A 21,075-nucleotide genomic window follows, 5' to 3' on the forward strand; every position below is an offset into this window, starting at 1 on the left:
GTAGGTCTTCATAGAACCGTTCAATGTCAGCTTCTTCAGTGTTACTGGTTGGGGCATAGGCTTGGATTACTGTGATATTGAATGTTTTGCCTTGGAAATGAATAGAGATCATTCTGTCGTTTTTGAGATTGCATCCGAGTACTGCATTTCACACTCTTTTGTTGACCATGATGGCTACTCCATTTCTTCTAAGGGATCCCTCCCTGCAGTAGTAGATATAATGGTCATCTGAGTTAAATTCACCCATTCCAGTCCATTTTAGTTCGCTGATTCCTAGAATGTCAATGTTCACTCTTGCCATCTCCTGTTTGACTGCTTCCAATTTGCCTTGATTCATGGACCTGACATTCCAGGTTCCTATGCAATATTTCTCTTTACAGCATTGGACCTTTCTTCTATCACCAGTCACATCCGCAACTGGATACTGTCTTTGCTTTGGCTCCATCCCTTCATTCTTTCTGGAGTTATTTCTCCACTGATCTTCAGTAGCATATTGGGCACCTATGGACCCAGGGAGTTCCCGTTTCAGTATCCTATCATTTTGCCTTTTCATACTTTTCAGGAGGTTTTCAAGGCAAGAATACTGAAGTGGTTTGCCATTCCTTTTTCCAGTGGACCACATTCTGTCAGTCTTCTCCACCATCACCCATCTGTCTTGGGTGTCCCCACACGGCATGGCTTAGTTTCATTGAGTTAAACAAGGCTGTGGTCTGTGTGATTAGATTGACTAGTTTTCTGTGAGTATGGTTTCAGTGTGTCTGCCCTCTGATTCCCTCTCGCAACACCTACCATCTTACTTGAGTTTCTCTTACCTTGGACATGGGGTATCTCTTCACAGCTGCTCCAGCAAAGCACAGCTGCTGGTCTTTACCTTGGAGGAGGGGTATCTCCTCACAGCCACCCCTCCTGACCTTGAATGTGGAGTAGCTCCTCTGGGCTAAATGGGGTTAATAAAGCTAAATTGAGGCATGGTGTTTTGATAGAGTGACATCCTGGTAGTCTTTGTAACCATAAGGAGATACAGCTAATGTTAGGACAGAGAAGGTACATGTATTAAATATCTTGAGTTCTCTCTTCTCCAACTTTCTGTTCCTTGTTTATAATTTCCATGGACTGACTCCAATCAAAAGTTGACTCTAAAGGGAAGTCAAAGGAATTAATACTCCATAGAGCTTTGTCTTCATTTCACAAAGTGGGGGAGAGAAAATTAATAATGGATTCCTGGGGAAGGAGGTGATGAAAAGTAATGTATATCATGCCTTCCTTAATTGTTATCCTAATTTTTTCATCTTCCCCTTTAACTGTGAATATTCCACCTTAAATATGGTGTTGATTTTGAATAGATTGGAATTTCTTTATAAGGCAGAGCAGTACAGGTTTTCTAAGAGGACTGAAATATAAGAGATAAGATTTTTTTTTAATAGATTTGCTGAATTTAGGGAAATAGCAGGATTCTTCATGGGACTCTGTAGTGTCTCAGTTGATAAAGGATCTGCCTGTAATGCAGGAAACCTGGATTCTGACCCTGGGTTTGGAAGATTCCCTGGAGAAAGGAATGTCTACCCACCCCAGTATACTTGCCTGGATAATTTCATGGACAGAAAAGCCTGGCAGGCTACTGTCCATGGGATACGGACATAGGGAATAGGGGTCGTTTATGTAGAGAGTTAGGTAATGTGTAGTCATCAACTTGCATTTCCTTACTGAGAGAACTGAGTTACCTGGAAAAATGTCTTAATTATCAAAGTCCACAGGTCATGTATTTGGTGTATGCAGCCTTTACATTTGTCTCCTGAACTAACAATGCTGATAAAGAAGAAAGTTCTAAAAGCTGAAGATACATAGTAAAGACTACATTTAAATGAATTTGTGAATATAAGTCAATAATGATTTTTTTTTTTTTAATGTCTAGATTTAAGAAGACTTTTAAAGGATTGTTCTCAGAACAAAACGTAGAATTTTAGTAGTTGATTTGTCTCCTTTACTGATAATATTCTCTCTGGGTATCCTCATCTCCATCCTCAATCTCAAGTCATATAACTTATATTTTGTTGGAACAGAATGGCAGTGTACTGAGGAGGTGAAGTCTGGCTTATAAAATCTTTGTGTAAGAATCACAGAGTCAGGAGTGGACTTGAAAATTCCTAATAATGTAACAAGATGAAGTCAATAAAATCTCTTAAATATGTCTTCCATCAGTGTCTTTCTGTGTTCTTAAGTGCCTAGGGGCCATGCTTCATGTGAGTATATTCTTGAAAACACCCTGAGCCTCCTCAAAATTGATCAGAAGAAATAGAACTGAACATATTGAAATGTTCAGTTTCAAATATTTAGAAAGTTTACTTTCAAAGACAAAGTATATTCAGTTTAAGTAAACAACAAAACAGCCTATGAGCTTCTGAACTGCAGACATTACTTTGCCAAAAAAGGTCTGTCTAGTCAAAGCTTTGGTTTTTTCCAGTAATCGTGTGTGGATGTGAAAGTTGGACCATAAAGAAAGCTGAGTGCCAAAGAATTGATGCTTTTGAACTGTTGTATTGGAGACTCTTGACAGTCCCTTGGACTGCAAGGAGATCAGACCAGTCAATCCAAAAGGAAACCAGTCCTGAATATTCATTGGAAAGATTGATGCTGAAGCTGAAGCTCCAATACTTTGGCTACCTGGTATGAACTGACTCATTGGAAAAGACACTGATGCTGGAAAGATTGAAGACAGGAGGAGAAGGGGAAGATGGAGGATGAGATGGTTGGATAGCATCACTGACTTGATGGACATGAGTTTGAGGAGGCTCCAGGAGTTGGTGGTGGACAGGGAGGCCTGGTGTGCTGCAGTCCATGGGGTCACAAAGAATGGACACCACTGAATGACTGAATTTACTGACTGACTGCAGATTTAACCCAGCAGAATGATTTTCTAATCACAATACAAATAATTTTTTTATTATTATTAGAGAACTGTTCAGGCATATTGTACTCCAATCTCAGATTAATCTTGCTGTAAGAATCCTATTGTGATGGCAGTTTTCAGATGTTGTTAAATATTTAATCGTTATCTCTAAAAAAATAAATCCATGCAGTATCATATTCCTTGCAGAACTTAGCTTGAATTGACTTTTGACAAGTCAGTGAATGAAATCAGTTATAAAAAGAATTAGCACCTCAAAACTCTGAGCTGTGAAATGTTTTTCCTCTGAAGTTGACCTCTTTTGATATGATACCGTTGTCAAAACTATATTTTATCTTTATCAAATAAAGAATATTAATTTTAAAATAACTTTATATTTAAGATATAACATTGGTCTTATCAAAATATTAGGATGAAAACAAAAGAAGTAAAAAAAGTATCCTTATCTAAAAGCATCAGAATACTTTATCACATCACATTTAAAATTTTTCTGTGCTTCTTTAAATTTATTTTCTTTTTTAATAGTGACCTTATTGAGTTTTTTAAATCACATTTCATCACACTCACCTCAGTGCCTCTGAGGTTTATATAACATTTACCTCTTGAGAAAAATTTGAAACATAAATATCAAGTACTTGACTTTTATAGGAGATAATATTACCAGTGATCCTTAGTAATGTCTCAGACTCTCATAACCAGAATGGAAGGGGTTAATGGGCTGAACAATATCCTCTTGTAACTCACATGGCATTACAGCATGTATGTGTCAAGATTGTTTTTTTTTTATATGTAAGGCTAAATAAGGCAGACTATTTCATTTGTTCTTTATGTGTATATGTGCATGTGTGCTTGTTTTGAGGTATACACAACTTTGAGTTTATCTAATGAAAAGAAAATGTATTTTATAAAATAGTCCTGGGAGTGTTTTGTATTAGTTAATTCTACAAAAATGACAACAACAAAAAGAAAAATGAAAATAAAAACCTTGAGACACATTTGCACTTGAAAGACCAATTTGATTAAAAGTTACACTATAACACAGAGCTTAATTCCTAGAGCATCTTCTGGTCAGTAGAAACCACAGAGATAGAAAGTCATTTAGATTTATTCTAAAGGAAGTCTTCTAATAGAAATACAGTCAGGCTGCTTCAATGACTTGGCTATTGTAAACAGTGTTGCTATGAACATTGAGGTGCATGTATATTTTCAAATTAGACATCTAAATATTCATCAACAGATGAATGAATAAATAAAATATGATATATATACACAATGGAATATTACTGAGGCTTAAAAAAGAATGAAATAACATCCTTTGTAGCAACATGGATGAACCTAGATGTAATCATACTAAATGAAGTAAATCAGGCAGAGAAAGACAAATATCATGTATCACTTATATGTGGAATTTAAAATATGATACAAATGAACCTATTTACAAAACAGAAACAGACTCACAGATATGGAAAACAAATTTATGGTTACCATAGGGAGGTGGAGGGATAAATTAGGAGTTTGTAATTAGCAAACGCAAGTATATATTAAAACAGAAAACAAGGTCCCATGGTATAACATAGGGTAGTATATTCAGTATCTTGTAATTAACCATAATGGAAAAGAATATAACTGAATTACTTTTCTATACACCATAAAATAACACAATGTTGTTAAATGACTATACATCAACTGATACAGGATACAGGATGCTTGGGGCTGGTGCACTGGGATGACCCAGAGAGATGATATGTGGAGGGTGGTGGGAGGGGGGCTCAGGGTTGGGAACGCATGTACACCTGTGCTGGATTCATGTCAATGTATAGCAAAATCAATACAGTATTGTAAAGGAAAAAAATTAAATTAAAAAAATTAAATAAAAGCAATAAAGTGAAGTCATTCAGTTATGTCCAACTCTTTGTGACCCCATGGACTGTAGCCTACCAGGTTTCTCTATCCATTGGATTTTCCAGGCAAGAGTACTGGAGTGGGTTGCTATTTCTCTGGGGGATCTTCCCAACCCAGGGATCAAACCCAGGCCTTCCACATTGCAGGCAGATGCTTTACCCTCTGAGCCACCAGCGAATCCCCTAAAAGCAATAAATAAATAAATATAGTCAGTTCCTATGGATGGAGTAATCCTGCTTATGTAATTTTTCATTGACACCATACTCACTAGGCAAGAGTCCTAGACTATTAAAAAGGGAAAAACCAATAATTACACATCTCCCATTTGACAATAGATTTTTTAGGCTTTACCTCTTCTTTGGTTATGGTTGTTCTATAACTTGAGTGAAAGTCACTTAGTCATGTCCTACTCTTTGCCACTGCATGGACTATATAGTCCATGGAATTCTCCAGGCCAGAATACTGGAGTGAGTAGTCTTTTCCTTCTCCAGGGTCTCTTCCCAACTCAGAGACTGAACCCAAGTCTCCTGCAAAGCAGGTGGATTCTTTACCAGTTGAACTGTAAGGGAAGCCCAATAACTTGATATTCCCTTAATTAGAAAGCATTATCTTGATGTTCCAACACATTTGAGTGGTTGTTTTCTATCATACTGCTGTTTCCCAACACTTAAAAATCTGTTCACTCACTTGAAGATTATTTCCCAACATTCTTGCTGTCATAACACACTTGACACATGTACACACATTATTCATTACAGCAATGATCTGATCGTGCTACTCTGTAGAGCAGTATATGTGTTGACAGCAGTGAGTGATTAGGATGCACATGGAGTTCAGTTTTGTTCTTTAGTATACAAGGAAACACATACTTCCACTCACACACCAGCACATTCACAGGTAGCATCAGCTTTGCTCTAAAAAATTCCCCAGAAAATGCTCACTTTTTCGATGGTGATCTAGAGATGCTTGTTGGTTAACTATTTATCATCAGAAAACTGTTATCAAGTTGTTTTCTTTAGTTTTAGAAGCAAAGATGACAAAAGCTAAATGGATAACAAAATCATATCTTCCAAAACAACTGGGAAAACATGCCATTCATGATTTCTTTTTACAATAGTACTCAACTTGCTGCTGCTAAGTCACTTCAGTCGTGTCCAACTCTGTGCGACCCCATAGACGGCAGCCCACCAGGCTCCCCCGTCCCTGGGATTCTCCAGGCAAGAACACTGGAGTGGGTTGCCATTTCCTTCTCAAATGCATGAAAGTGAAAAGTAAAAGTGAAGTCACTCAGTCCGACTCTTCGCGACCCCATGGACTGCAGCCTACCAGGCTCCTCTGCCCGTGGGATTTCCCAGGCAATAGTGCTGTAGTGGGGTGCCATTGTCTTCTCCGAGTACTGAATTTACTTAGGTGCATTTAAAACTGGCAGAAGTATTTGTATCTTTCTTAATCATTTTGACCACCAACAGTCTAGGGAAAGAAAAATAGAAATACAATAGGGAAATTTGTTTGGATATATCATGCTGTTATTGCTCTTGAGATAAGCCATACATTTTAATTAATTTTGAGGTTTTATTCTGAACTCATTTCTTGTTTCCCAGAAGAAGCTTCCTACAGGAAAGAAATCCCATCCATCCGAGGCACATGGAAAGAGATTCAAAGATAATTCAGAGCCAATTAATCACAAGGGAATAAATGCTTGAGAAAATAATGAAAGGATGAAATCTCAGGCCTTGGCCACCCAAATGAAACAGAAGAAACCTAATCAATATAAAGAACAGAAATACGGCTTAGAGTGACATATGGGTAAACAGGAAGGGAACTAGGTATGCTAACAATTTTAAAAATTTAGTACACATTCTGAAATGCAAGTTAGGTTTCTCATTTTAAAAATTCTATCCTTTCAATGGAAACTTACAAACTTGAAACTAAGAGTGCAAGGAAAATACAAATTATCTAATAAGAAATTATTTTATGCTGCTATGAGAAATTTCAAGATAAAAATTAAAGAAACTTCAGGTGATATTTGGCATGTTGTTCCTAATTAAGACCTGACCTAAAGGGAAAAGATTTAGATTTCCCCAGATATAACCAAAGAATTAGATGTCACTGTGATTTTGTTTTGAGCCAATTCAAATTTAGCTTGATTATCAGATTATTGTCATGTGTGCTTCCTTTCCCAACAGTATTTTTGCTTTATGAAAATTCTATTGACAGACATGAAAATCAAAAGAGACATATCTCAAAGAACATTTCAGTTTTGAATCAGTTGTGAGCCACTGATGACATGAGAGAGAAATAACTAGAATAAATTACCATAGGTGAAGAAAAATATTACATTAAAAGTTTAAAGTTACCTGAAAACTTTAAGCTCACCATTTTATGAATTTGGCATAATACCCTAGGCAGAATGCTCATGTAATTGCTCTTTATTGACCTTCCCTTTCTAAACTGAGACTTGATGAATTTTTCAATATAAGAAAAATAGCTTAATTTTCTTATCCCTCTGAGGTCCTTTGCTCATTTAGTTTATGAGAGAAGGAACTTACTTTATTTGTGATAGAGTATTTTAGTGGAAGAAGCAAAAACAAAAACTGTGGCTTAGTAGACCTAGGTCCTATTCTTTGGTTGTTTTCTAACTATTTTAGTAAAGTACTATTAGGATACTTGGGTTATTCTCTGAGATTAAGGTAAGCGTAGAGCCATTTATTAATCATGGATCATCATAACCCTTATCTCAAGAAAATATGCCTGTTCCCAAAGTCAAGGGTATTGTGATAAAAAAGAATAAAATAAAATATTTAAATAATTATACATACATATTTTTTAATCACTAGTGAGTATCAGCAGTGGGATTGCCAGTTTGGGAGTTGATATTAACAGGAGATAGTCTTTCACTAAGCTGAGGCATGAGAAAAGGAAATTATTGAGTATTATTAAGTAGTCAAAATAATTATGCTGAATATCTTCCTGGGGATTTCCATAAAACATTTTCATTAAACTGATACAAATTTAAACAATACATGAGAGAGATATTGACTGGGTCTTGGTAGGGCCTGAAAATCCTAAATTCCATTATTTCAGTATCCAAAATTTAAACACTTTCATTTCTACATTTCTTTGTTGAATATGGGACATTTCCACACTTCAAGGAATAGAAGAGAGAGAGAAAAAGACTACTTAATTAGCAAATTAATTAAAGTGTATGGTAATGTTGGATACAACTTAAGTTCATTTGGAATGTATATTTATTTATTGAAATCATCTAAAAAAGTTGTTAATATCATTTAATTATCAGAAGTAGAATTTTAGAGAGGCTACAGTCTTCAGAAATATATGCATCACATATTGAGATTTACCCTAATATGTGTGAAATATCCAAAAAGATACCACAGTTTATGAACAGATTTTTTTCAAGAAGGTAAGGCTCAGGAAGCTTGGTTTGATATGGTATAAATTTAAAAGTCTAGTTTCTCGTTGAGTATGAAGAGGATTCCAAACAAATAGAACAACAAACCCTCATGAACAAAAAACATATCCCAAAAAATTTGAATTTTTTCCTAAATCTGTATCTCAAAGAATTAATAAGTTCTAATGATTGCAGCCATGAAATTAAAAGATGCTTACTCATTGGAAGAAAAGTTATGACCAACCTAGATAGCATATTCAAAAGCAGAGACATTATTTTGCCGACTAACGTCTGTCTAGTCAAGGCTATGGTTTTTCCTATGGTCGTGTATGGATGTGAGAGTTGGACTGTGAAGAAGGCTGAGCGCCGAAGAATTGATGCTTTTGAACTGTGGTGTTGGAGAAGACTCTTTAGAGTCCCTTGGACTGCAAGGAGATCCAACCAGTCCATTCTGAAGGAGATCAGCCCTGGGATTTCTATGGAAGGACTGATGCTAAAGCTGAAACTCCAGTACTTTGGCCACCTCATGCGAAGAGTTGACTCATTGGAAAAGACTCTGATGCTGAGAGGGATTGGGGGCAGGAGGAGAAGGGGACAACAGAGGATGAGACAGCTGGATGGCATCACTGACTCGGTGGACGTGAGTCTGAGTGAACTCCGGGAGTTGGTGATGGACAGGGAGGCCTGGCGTGCTGCGATTCATGGGGTCGCAAAGAGTCAGACATGACTGAGCGACTGAACTGAACTGAATATAAAGTCTACTGTCATTCAATACAAAGTCAAATATAAACCAAAAGATACTGAAAGTTTTCAGATAGAACATATGGTCACCTAAAAAAGAGAGTGTATACTTGGCATGTAGCTTTTCAAAAGTCATAGTGAGACAAGACTACAACTGATCAGTGAAATCAGTGTTCTGAAGAAAAGCTATTTCAGCCTGTAATTCTGTATCAAGCTAATTTTGGGTTACAAGCCAGTTTTGTAACCAAATGTGCTTGTTTTAGTGAAAAAAAAAAAAGATTTAAAAATAGGTAATGGCTTAGAAAGTTAATCTACAGCGTACTCATTCTTTCTTGAGATATTACTCGATAAACCACTCAATATGAAGAAGTAAAAGGTAGAAACGTAGGATATAGAGAGCCATGTAAAGAATTCTGCAAAGCAAAGAATGAAAGGGCCAAGTTGTTATTGTTTAACAGTTGCAGGGATCAACCATTACAGATTGAAGCTAAAGAATGGCAGGCTACTGCAAGGATGTCTCAGAAACAAAATAACCTTATATTTCATTAAATTAAGAAGATGAAAAAAATTAAAGATAATTTTTAATATTGCCAGAAAAAAAAAATACTGATTTTAAAATACAGAGAAACAAAGGAGCATAAAGATGGCGGAGGAATAGGACGGGAAGACCACTTTCTCCCTCACAAATTCCTCAAAAGAACATTTCAACACTGAGCAAACTCCACAAAACAACCTCTGTAGGCAGGCAGAGGACAGCAGGCAACCAGAAAAGCAGACCATTATCTTCAAAAACAGGTAGGAAAAAATATAAAAGACGAAAAAGGAGACAAAGGAGGTGGGGAGGGAGCTCCGTCCTGGGAAGGGAAGCCCGTCCCGGGAAGGGAATTTTAAGAAGAGAGGTTTCCAAACACCAGGAAACACTCTCCCTGCCGAGTCTGTGGCGAGTCTTGGAAACCCAGAGGGCAACATAACAGGAAGGAAAAATAAAGAAATAATTAAAACCAAGAGATTACAAGCCCAACAGTAACTCCCCCAGCGGAAAAGCAGCACAGACGCCTGCATCCGCCATTGGGAAGTGGGGGCAGGGCAGGGACGCGCGGGAGGCGCGGGCTGCAGTGCTTTGTAAGAATCGGGCAGGAACGCCCCACGCACAACCAGAACGATCTAACTTGGGCTAGCAAACCAGACTGTGGGATAGCTACCGCACGAAAAGCTCGAACATAAGACGCCGCCAGGACCGAGCACAGAACAAAGGACGGAACGGAAAAAGCCGGCTGCAGACCATCCCCCGCCGGGGACAGGCAGCCAGAGCCGTAAGGACTGGAAAGGGGCAATTGCAGACCCGGAGAGACTTTACTTACCTAACTGCAAGCGGGCTTCTTTGCTAAGACTTCTGGGGGTGCTGGACAGTCACAATCTGCCTCACGGGGGACGCCAGCGGTCCACCCAGAAAGTTGAGCAGCAGCGACAGAAAAGGTGACAAGCCGTGGCAATCACGCTCGCCAAACTCCTGAGCTACTCGGACCTGGGAAGGGCACAAAGCGCAGTCCCAGCCGAATCTGTGCCTCTGAGGGCTGCCTGAGCGCCAAACCTGAGCGGCTTGGACCGGGAAGTGCACGCAGCCTAGGGCCGGCCCCAGACGGTTCCCGGCTGTGCATCGTAGAGCCGGAGCGGTTTGTGCGCCGCGAGAAGGGACAGGTCAAGCGGGGCTGTGACACTATGAGCACACGACAGCGCTATTTGTTTGCGGCATCCCCCCTCCCCACAGCGCGACTGAACTAGTGAGCCTGAAAAACCAGCAAACGGAAGAAGTTAAACAGAGGGAACCACCTTGGAAGTGATCCCACACGGCCCAAAACATCAGAGAAGGGCCAGATGTATTTTTACTATTTTAAAAATCATTCCTTTTTTTTTTTTTCTAACCTTTTTTTTTTAATTGTTAAGTCTTCTATTTCTCCTCTAATTTTTATTACTATAACCTATTATTACTATTTTTAAAAAAAGACTTTTTTTTTTTTTTTTTTTAAGGCAAACACCATATATAGCCTTTGGATGGTTGTTGGTGGGGTTTTTTTTTTGTTTGTTTGTTTTGGTTTTTTTTGTTTGTTTGTTTTTTTAATAATTCTTGGTTTTTTTTCTTTCTTTCTTTCCTGCTTTTTCCTTCTGCTTCTTTTCTTTAATATTGTATTTTTGAAAATCCAACCTCTACTCTAGATTTTTAACCTTTGCTCTTAGGTTTTTGTTGTCAATTTTGTTCATTTAAAAACCCAAACTTCACTACCCAAGTTTACCTGAGAGCGAGATTACTGGCTTGACCACTCTCTTCTCCTATGGACTCTCCTTTTTCTCCACCAGGTGGCCTCTGTCTCTTTTCTCCCCCATCTCTTCTCTATCCAACTCTGTGAATCTCTGTGTTTTCCAGACAGTGGAGAACACCTAAGGAACTGGTTACTGGCAGGATTTGTCTCTCTCCTTCTCATTCCTCTCTCTTATCCTCCTGGCCACCTCTGTCTACTTCCTCCCTCTCCTCTTCCCCATATAACTCCGTAAATACCTGAGCGGGCCAGACTATAGAGCGCACATAAGGAAGTGACTACTGCCTAGCTTGCTCTCTCCTCTTTTGATCTCACCGCATCTCATTCCAGTTACCTCTAACTACCCCCTCCATCTTCTCTTCTCCTTGTAACTCAGTGAACCTCTCTGAGTGTCCCTCAATGTGGAGAAACTTTTCATCTTTAACCTAGATGTTTTATCATCGGTGCTGTATAGATGGAGAAGTCTAGAGGCTACTGTAAAAACTGAAGACCAGAAGCAGGAGGCTTAAATACAAAGCCTGAAAACATTAGAGAACTCTTGAATTCAGGGAACATTAAGCAATAGGAGCTCATCAAATGCCTTCATACTTACACTGAAACCAAGCTCCACCCAAGGGCCAACAAGTTCCAAAACAAGACATATCACTCAAATTCTCCAGCAACACAGGAACACTCCCCTGAGCTTGAATATACAGGCAGCTCAAAATTATTCCAAAACCTTTGATGTCTCATAACCCATCACTGGTCACTCCACTGCACTCCAGAGAGAAGAAACCCAGCTCCACCCACCAGAACTCCAACACAAGCCTCCCTAACCAGGAAACCTTGACAAGCCACTGATAGAACCCCACCCACAGTGAGGAAGCTCCATAATAAAGAGAACTCCACAAATTACCAGAATATAAAAAGACCACCCCAAACGCAGCAATATAACCAAGATGAAGAGACAGAGGAATACTCAGCAGGTAAAGGAACAGGAGAGTTCCCCACCAAACCAAACAAAAGAGGAAGAAGTAGGGAATCTACCTGAGAAGGAATTCCGAATATTGATAGTGAAAATGATCCAAAATCTTGAAATCAAAATGGAATCACAGATAAATAGCCTAGAGACAAGGATTGAGAAGATGCAAAAAAGGTTTAACAAGGACCTAGAAGAAATAAAAAAGAGTCAAAATATAATGAATAACACAATAAATGGGATCAGAAACACTCTGGAGGCAACAAATAGTAGAATAACGGAGGCAGAAGATAGGATTAGTGAAATAGAAGATAGAATGGTAGAAATAAATGAATCAGAGAGGAAACAAGAAAAACGAATTAAAAGAAACGAGGACAATCTCAGAGACCTCCAGGACAATATGAAACGCTCCAACATTCGAATTATAGGAATCCCAGAAGAAGAAGACAGAAAGAAAGATCATGAGAAAATCCTTGAGGAGATAATAGTTGAAAACTTCCCTAAAATGGGGAAGGAAATAATCACCCAAGTCCAAGAAACACAGAGAGTTCCAAATAGGATAAACCCAAGGCGAAACACCCCAAGACACATATTAATTAAATTAACAAAGGTCAAACACAAAGAACAAATATTAAAAGCAGCAAGGGAAAAACAACAAATAACACACAAGGGGATTCCCATAAGGATAACAGCTGATCTTTCAATAGAAACTCTTCAGGCCAGGAGGGAATGGCAAGACATACTTAAAGTGATGAAAGACAATAACCTACAGCCCAGATTACTGTACCCAGCAAGGATCTCATTCAAATACGAAGGAGAAATCAAAAGCTTTACAGACAAGCAAAAGCTGAGAGAATTCAGCACCACCAAACCAGCTCTCCAACAAATTCTAAAGGATATTCTCTAGACAGGAAACCGAAAAGGATGTATAAACCCGAACCCAAAACAATAAAGTAAATGGTAACGGGATCATACTTATCAATAATTACCTTAAACGTAAATGGGTTGAACGCCCCAACCAAAAGGCAAAGACTGGCCGAATGGATACAAAAACAAGACCCCTCTATATGCTGCTTACAAGAGACCCACCTCAAAACAAAGGACACATATAGACTAAAAGTGAAGGGCTAGAATAAGATATACCACGCAAATAGAGACCAAAAGAAAGCAGGAGTGGCAATACTCATATCTGATAAAATAGACTTTAAAACAAAGGCTGTGAAAAGAGACAAAGAAAGCCACTACATAATGATCAAAGGATCAATCCAAGAAGAAGATATAACAATTATAAATATATATGCACCCAATATAGGAGCACCGCAATATGTAAGACAAATGCTAACAAGTATGAAAGGGGAAATCAACAATAACACAATAATAGTGGGAGACTTTAATACCCCATTCACACCTATGGACAGATCAACTAAACAGAAAATTAACAAAGAAACGCAAACTTTAAATGATACATTAGATCAATTAGACCTAATTGATATCTATAGGACATTTCACCCCAAAACAATGAATTTCACCTTTTTTTCAAGTGCTCATGGAACCTTCTCCAGGATAGATCACATCCTGGGCCATAAATCTAAACTTGATAAATTCAAAAAAATCGAAATCATTCCAAGCATCTTTTCTGACCATAATGCATTAAGATTAGATCTCAATTACAGGAGAAAAACTACTAAAAATTCCAACATATGGAGGTTGAACAACACACTTCTGAATAACCAACAAATCACAGAAGAAATCAAAAAAGAAATCAAAATATGCATAGAAACTAATGAAAATGAAAACACAACAACCCAAAACCTGTGGGACACTATAAAAGCAGTGCTAAGAGGAAAGTTCATAGCAATACAGGCATACCTCAAGAAACAAGAAAAAAGTCAAATAAATAACCTAACTCTACAACTAAAGCAACTAGAAAAGGAAGAATTGGAGAACCCCAGAGTTAGTAGAAGGAAAGAAATCTTAAAAATTAGGGCAGAAATAAATGCTAAAGAAACAAAAGAGACCATAGCAAAAATCAACAAGGCCAAAAGCTGGTTCTTTGAAAGGATAAATAAAATTGACAAACCACTAGCCAGACTCATCAAGAAGCAAAGAGAGAAAAATCAAATCAATAAAATTAGAAATGAAAATGGAGAGATCACAACAGACAACACAGAAATACAAAAGATCATAAGAGACTACTATCAGCAGTTGTATGCCAATAAAATGGACAATGTGGAAGAAATGGACAAATTCTTAGAAAAGTACAATTTTCCAAAACTGAACCAGGAAGAAATAGAAAATCTTAACAGACCCATCACCAGCACGGAAATTGAAACTGTAATCAGAAATCTTCCAGCAAACAAAAGCCCAGGTCCAGACGGCTTCACAGCTGAATTCTACCAAAAATTTCCAGAAGAGCTAACACCTATCCTACTCAAACTCTTCCAGAAAATTGCAGAGGAAGGTAAACTTCCAAACTCATTCTATGAGGCCACCATCACCCTAATACCAAAACCTGACAAAGATGTCACAAAAAAAGAAAACTACAGGCCAATATCACTGATGAACATAGATGCAAAAATCCTCAACAAAATTCTAGCAATCAGAATCCAACAACATATTAAAAAGATCATACACCATGACCAAGTGGGCTTTATCCCAGGGTTGCAAGGATTCTTCAATATCCGCAAATCAATCAATGTAATTCACCACATTAACAAATTGAAAAATAAAAACCATATGATTATCTCAATAGATGCAGAGAAGGCCTTTGACAAAATTCAACATCCATTTATGATAAAAACTCTCCAGAAAGCAGGAATAGAAGGAACATACCTCAACATAATAAAAGCTATATATGACAAACCCACAGCAAACATTATCCTTAATGGTGAAAAATTGAAAGCATTTCCCCTAAAGTCAGGAACAAGACAAGGGTGTCCACTTTCACCGCTACTATTCAACATAGTTCTGGAAGTTTTGGCCACAGCAATCAGAGCAGAAAAAGAAATAAAAGGAATCCAAATGGGAAAAGAAGAAGTAAAACTCTCACTGTTTGCAGATGACATGATCCTCTACATGGAAAACCCTAAAGACTCCACCAGAAAATTACTAGAGCTCATCAATGAATATAGTAAAGTTGCAGGATATAAAATCAACACACAGAAATCCCTTGCATTCCTATACACTAATAATGAGAAAGTAGAAAAAGAAATTAAGGAAACAATTCCATTCACCATTGCAACGAAAAGAATAAAATACTTAGGAATATATCTACCCAAAGAAACTAAAGACCTATATATAGAAAACTATAAAACACTGATGAAAGAAATCAAAGAGGACACTAATAGATGGAGAAATATACCATGTTCATGGGTTGGAAGAATCAATATAGTGAAAATGAGTATACTACCCAAAGCAATTTACAAATTCAACGCAATCCCTATCAAGCTACCAGCCATATTTTTCACAGAACTAGAACAAATAATTTCAAGATTTGTATGGAAATACAAAAAACCTCGAATTGCCAAAGCAATCTTGAGAAAGAAGAATGGAACTGGAGGAATCAACTTGCCTGACTTCAGGCTCTACTACAAAGCCACAGTCATCAAAACAGTATGGTACTGGCACAAAGACAGACATATAGATCAATGGAACAAAATAGAAAGCCCAGAGATAAATCCACACACATATGGACACCTTATCTTTGACAAAGGAGGCAAGAATATACAATGGAGTAAAGACAATCTCTTTAACAAGTGGTGCTGGGAAAACTGGTCAACCACTTGTAAAAGAATGAAACTAGATCACTTTCTAACACCGCACACAAAAATAAACTCAAAATGGATTAAAGATCTAAATGTAAGACCAGAAACTATAAAACTCCTAGAGGAGAATATACACAAAACACTCTCAGACATAAATCACAGCAGGATCCTCTATGATCCACCTCCCAGAATTCTGGAAATAAAAGCAAAAATAAACAAATGGGATCTAATTAAAATTAAAAGCTTCTGCACAACAAAGGAAAATATACGCAAGGTGAAAAGACAGCCTTCTGAATGGGAGAAAATAATAGCAAATAAAGCAACTGACAAACAACTAATCTCAAAAATATACAAGCAACTTATGCAGCTCAATTTCAGAAAAATAAACGACCCAATCAAAAAATGGGCCAAAGAACTAAATAGACATTTCTCCAAAGGAGACATACGGATGGCTAACAAACACATGAAAAGATGCTCAACATCACTCATTATCAGAGAAATGCAAATCAAAACCACAATGAGGTACCACTTCACACCAGTCAGAATGGCTGCGATCCAAAAATCTGCAAGCAATAAATGCTGGAGAGGGTGTGGAGAAAAGGGAACCCTCCTACACTGTTGGTGGGAATGCAAACTAGTACAGCCACTATGGAGAACAGTGTGGAGATTCCTTAAAAAATTGCAAATAGAACTACCTTATGACCCAGCAATCCCACTGCTGGGTATACACACCGAGGAAACCAGAATTGAAAGAGACACATGTACCCCAATGTTCATCACAGCACTGTTTATAATAGCCAGGACATGGAAACAACCTAGATGTCCATCAGCAGATGAATGGATAAGAAAGCTGTGGTACTTGTACACAATGGAGTATTACTCAGCCATTAAAAAGAATTCATTTGAATCAGTTCTGATGAGATGGGTGAAACTGGAGCCGATTATACAGAGTGAAGTAAGCCAGAAAGAAAAACACCAATACAGTATACTAACACATATATATGGAATTTAGAAAGATGGCAATGACGACCCTGTATGCAAGACAGGAAAAAAGACACAGCGGTGTATAACGGACTTTTGGACTCAGAGAGAGAGGGAGAGTGTGGGATGATTTGGGAGAATGGCATTCTATCATGTATACTATCATGTAAGAATTGAATCGCCAGTCTATGTCTGACGCAGGATACAGCATGCTTGGGGCTGGTGCATGGGGATGACCCACAGAGATGTTATGGGGAGGGAGGTGGGAGGGGGTTTCATGTTTGGGAACACATGTAAGAATTAAAGATTTTAAAATTAAAAAAAATAAAAATAAAAAAAATAAAATAAAATACAGAGAAACAAAATAAAAATCACTATGAGAAAGAGATAAATGAAATGATTGTTAGGAGTTATAGTTGATAATATTTGCTGGCTCAAAAGAGTGGCACCTGAATTATAATTACAAAAGAGAATATAATTGTTATAAGCCTTGCTAGCATGCAAAATAAAAGTCCAAAAAGCTATAAGAAAATTTAAGAGTGTTAATACCAATTAGCAGCTTAGTTTATAGCTGTTAAAAGAAGGACATAAAAGATTGGTGCATTAGTTTAAAGATATGAAGATAACTGACATTTATTTTTTAATGTGTTAGTGGTTGAATGAGAGGAAGATGTATATGACCTAAACAATAATATATCAATAAAAATAATATCTAAAATTGATAAAATGAGAAAATAATAGATGCAGGTTATATAGAGTTTGCTAATAGAATAGCCACCAGTCAGTTATATGTGTCAATGCAAGCTTAAATTAATTAAGATAAATTTTAATTTTAGATCCTAAGTCACTCCAGCCTTATTTCAGTTTTAAAGTCACATGTGACTGGTGTCTATCATGTCACTGGACTGGTAGCTTGCTGTTAATGTGTATTAACAGTACATATACATATCTATAACCATGGAATCATACATGTTATAACATGGATGAGCCTTAATGGCATTATGTTGAGTGAAGTAAGCCAGTCACAAAAGGACAAATACCACTTACATGAGGCAGTAAGAATAGTCAAATCCATATAGACAGAGTTATGGTTATTGCCAGGGTTTGGAGAGAGGGGTGAAAGGGAAATTATTATTTAATGGCTATCAGGTTTCAGCTTTGCAGGTTTCAGTTATCAAGTTCCAGAGGTTGATGGTGATGATTCAACCATGTGAATGCACTTAATGCCATCTGACAGTGCACTTAAAAGTGGTTAAGATGGTACATTTTATGTTTTGTGTATTTTAACACAATTTTTAAATAAAATAAAATTTAAAAACATTAGAAAGGCTAATAATAATAGGTATCTTTCCACTGTGCATCTTAGTCACATTCAAAAAGGAATATTAGTTATTGAGAAGTACATTTCAGAAAATTCTTCACTTAGTAAAATTTTCAATTTTTAGTGAATCGAATTTACTAAATTTAATAGTAATTCAATTTAAATTACTGACCTTTCCATAAAGCTTATGTAAATAAAGCTTTGAATGCATGAGTCATTTTGAAGTTATGTCCAATGATTCACATTGAATCTGAAAGAGCAAGGTCAACCAAATCAGTACACCGCTTTAAAGCAGTTAGAATCTTTAATTTTTACACAACACATAATTGTTCAAGGGTAGGTTGAAACCAGTATGGAGACTCTTATGACCTACAAGGAGGAAGAATGGATTTAGTAGTGGAAGACAAATGAAGATGACCAGAAAGTCTGTTCTTGATATGATGGGCATTAAGGATCATAATTTCATAGGTCCATATGAGATACAATTAGCTAACACCAGACTATAAGAGAGCAAAGAAAGAAAATTTATTTTGCTTGAATTCTTTGAAAAAAAGGAAGGAAATTTGTCACCTGGGATTGTTCAAATCTGAACCTAACTCATTATTCATGATTAAAAGCAAGTTATCTGTGCTTTGACTCTGAAAATGTACAATACCCACATCATTAACAACTTTGTAAAAATGCATGCTTTACAACAAGAAGAACAATGGTAAGGCATATCAGCTTATTTTTATTTTCTAAGAATCACCATAGTACTAAGTCCTCAGCCTGAAAATAAATTATATTTTAAACTATTCACATTGTATATGTCTCCAAGAGAGACAATGATCCTGATTGTCCTAAATGGAATATAATGTGTCTTCCCTTCAGAGAAACATGCAATGGACAGTAGCCTGAATTGCTATTGCAGTGATATTCAGTTAAATTACTTCCTCATCTACCATTAAATATTATAGGTGCCATGAAATGAAGCTTGACATGTAGGGTTAGAGACCATGCTCTCCTCTCTCTGCATCTCATTAATTCTAGTATGGCTTCAAGACAAATATGAGGTACTAGACAGAGAATATTGAATGCATTAGAAAAAAATATTATTGATTTACAATAATAGAAATAATGAAATCAGCCATTTTTCAGCAGAATAGAGAATGCTGGATCTTTAAGAAAAATAGATAAATGATCTGTACCCTTTCCTTCAATGACCTAATAGTCTATTGAGAGATATCAATGCAGACAACTTTTAAAGCACCTTGCATTAGTTGTCAAACATCTTATGTTAGACACATTGCATTACTTTACCAACAAAGGTCCATATGGTCAAAGCTGTGATTTTTCCAGTAGTTTTGTATGGATGTGAGAGTTGGACCATAAAAGAAAACTGAGTGCTGAAGAATTGATGCTTTTGAACTGTGGTGTTGGAGAAGATCCTTGAGAGTCCCCTGGACTGAAAGGAGATCTAACCAGTCAATCCTAAAGGAAATCAGTCCTGAATATTCTTTGGAAGGACCGATGCTGAACCTGAAGCTCCAATACTTTGGCCACCTGATGTGAAGAGTCAACCCACCGGAAAAGACCCTTATGCTGGGAAAGATTTAGGCAGAAGGAGAAGGGGATGACAGAGGATAAGATGGTTGGATGGCGTAATTGACTCGATGGACATGAGTTTGAGCAAGCTCGAGGAGTTGGTAATGCACAAGGAAGCCTTGTATGCTGCAGTCCATGGGGTTGCAAAGAGTTGGACATGACTGAGTGACTGAACTGAACCAAACTTGTGTTAAAAGTAAAATTAGTATTTTAGATACAACTCAAGTATCAGGGTTTTGGTCAAATAAAGTCAAAGACTAGATGATGCTGGTTATGAGTTATGGCAGTAGAGCAGGTAATCACTGGGTAGAAAAAAATAGTAAACTCATTTCAAAGGTGGGGAAAAGGGAATGATATGAAAAGTGACAGAAAACAAAAAGAGTACTGTGTACTTAAAACATTAATAGTAGTTCCATATCATTGAAATGCATCAAAACATAATAAAACAATGATAGTAATGATGACAATAATAGTTGTAACAGTTGTACTAATTCATACAACAGATTTTCTAGAATGCCTATCGAATGCCATATCTTTGTTTTTAGAGCTAGATAAAAATTTTCACTGAAGAATAGCAGATCTACAATGTTGTGCTAGTTTCTGCTGTACAGCAAAGTGATTCAGGTATATATATATATATAATTTTCTGTTTCAGTTTTCCATAGGGTAGTGAATATAATTCCCTGTGCTATAAAGTAGAACTGTTGTTTATCCATTCTCTCTATATAATAGTTTACGTCTGCTAACCATTACCTCCCACTCCATCCCTCCTCAAATCCCCTCCCCCTTGGCAACCACACGTCTGTTCAATATGTCTGTGAGTCTGTTTCATAAATAAGTTCATTTGTGTTGTATTTTAGATTCCACATATAAGTGATATCGTATGGTGTTTGTCTTTATGAGTTACTTCACTTAGTATGACACTGTGTCATCCATTTTGCTGCAAATGATATTCTTTTATTTTTTTTATTGCTAAGTAGTTTTCCATTATACACACACACACACACAAACACACACACACACCCCACATCTTCTTTATCCATCCACCTGTCAATGGGTATTTAGATTGTTTCCATATCTAGGTTATTGTGAATAGTGTTGTTATGAACAAAAGAGTGCATGTATCTTTTGGAATTATAGTTTTGTCCAGATATATATTCAGTAATGGGATTGCTGGATCATATAGCAACTCCAT

Source organism: Capricornis sumatraensis, chromosome 6, assembly GCF_032405125.1.
Source record: "Capricornis sumatraensis isolate serow.1 chromosome 6, serow.2, whole genome shotgun sequence".
Lineage (NCBI taxonomy): Eukaryota > Metazoa > Chordata > Mammalia > Artiodactyla > Bovidae > Capricornis > Capricornis sumatraensis.